The 1,159-nt window shown below is 59.4% G+C and overlaps 1 protein-coding gene across 1 annotated transcript in view; it reads left to right on the forward strand.

The window, feature by feature from the left end:
- DIS3L2 (DIS3 like 3'-5' exoribonuclease 2) overlaps nucleotides 1-331 on the forward strand; it is a 296,670-nt gene extending 296,339 nt beyond the window's left edge. The window contains exon 22 of the transcript XR_002777885.1: nucleotides 32-331. The gene's annotated coding sequence lies outside the window, so the exon portion shown is untranslated. The remainder of the gene's footprint in view (nucleotides 1-31) is intronic.
- The last annotated feature ends 828 nt before the right edge of the window (nucleotides 332-1,159 follow it).

A 1,159-nucleotide genomic window follows, 5' to 3' on the forward strand; every position in this document is an offset into this window, starting at 1 on the left:
CCCCCCACCTGCCCCACCCGCTGGCTTTTAGGAATAGGACCTTTGGACACCAAAGGGGATTTTTAATTTGGTTTTTAACAACTCAGGGTTTTGTTTTTATTTTTTCATTCTACTTTATTTTTGCAGCTCAGTTTTTAAATGAACTGGAGGGGAAGAGAGTGGGTCTGGATGGGAGGCTGAGGCCTGGCCAGCGCTTACCTGAGCAGAGTAGTTCCCGGTCCTCCTGGGAGGCCAGCCCCGCTTCTGCCAGGCCACCCACTGCCTTCCCCTCGCCAGGAAAGGGGGTTTTCAGCAAATCAGTGTCATGGAATAAAATCAAGTGTGAAGTGCAGTCTGGTGTGCAAGGCACACTGGGAGGCGGGGGCGGTGTGCAGGGCATGCTGGGAGGCGGGGGCGGTGTGCAGGGCATGCTGGGAGGTGGGGGTGGCAGCCTGCCGCTGGGGCTGCTGACCAGCGAGGGACCTGACTCAGGCTCCACCCCTTACAGCTGAGCTAGGGTCACCACCCTCTGGAACCTTCCCATCAGTTCCAGGATGATTCACAGAGCTGGCCACGTGGCAGATTGATGCCAGTGCCTCGTTCTTGCTGATTAGAAATGTAATTAGTATGCAAGACGGCAAGCTTACCCATCACCCTGCCGCTTACGGCTGCTGTGTCCATCCCTGCCCCCACCATTTCCCTTCTTCCCACCAGCCCCACTTGGTCTCCAGAGAGGGGTCGTGGGTCCTGTAACACCCCCTCCCCTGTTTCTAGGCCAGAGCTCCGAGTGGCCCTGTTCACTTCCTTTGGTTCAAGCCAGTGCCTCGGCCCCGTCAATCCCAGTCCTGCACCCTGACAGCCTCCAGGGAGCATGGGGACAGAGGGAGGCCAGGGGCGAGAAGGGCCCTCACGCTGGCCTTCCTGACCAGGGAGGGGAAAATGAGCTCCTGGTGGCCCAGCCTGGCCTAGTCACCTGTCCGGCATCCACTGATCCCACCCTCCTCAGGGACACTGGGACAGATAGGTGGGCCATGGCATCGTGCTCTCTCCCGCTGGCCTGACCTCAGCCTGCACTGCTACGCCACCAACCTGGGGGGCCTCAGGTCGGCTTCCCCAGGAGCTGCTGGAAGCTAGAGTGGAAACCATGCAAACCATGGCCCAGCCCCCCACGCCGTTCTTT

The sequence above is a fragment of the Pteropus vampyrus genome, unplaced genomic scaffold, assembly GCF_000151845.1.
Source record: "Pteropus vampyrus isolate Shadow unplaced genomic scaffold, Pvam_2.0 Scaffold539, whole genome shotgun sequence".
NCBI lineage: Eukaryota > Metazoa > Chordata > Mammalia > Chiroptera > Pteropodidae > Pteropus > Pteropus vampyrus.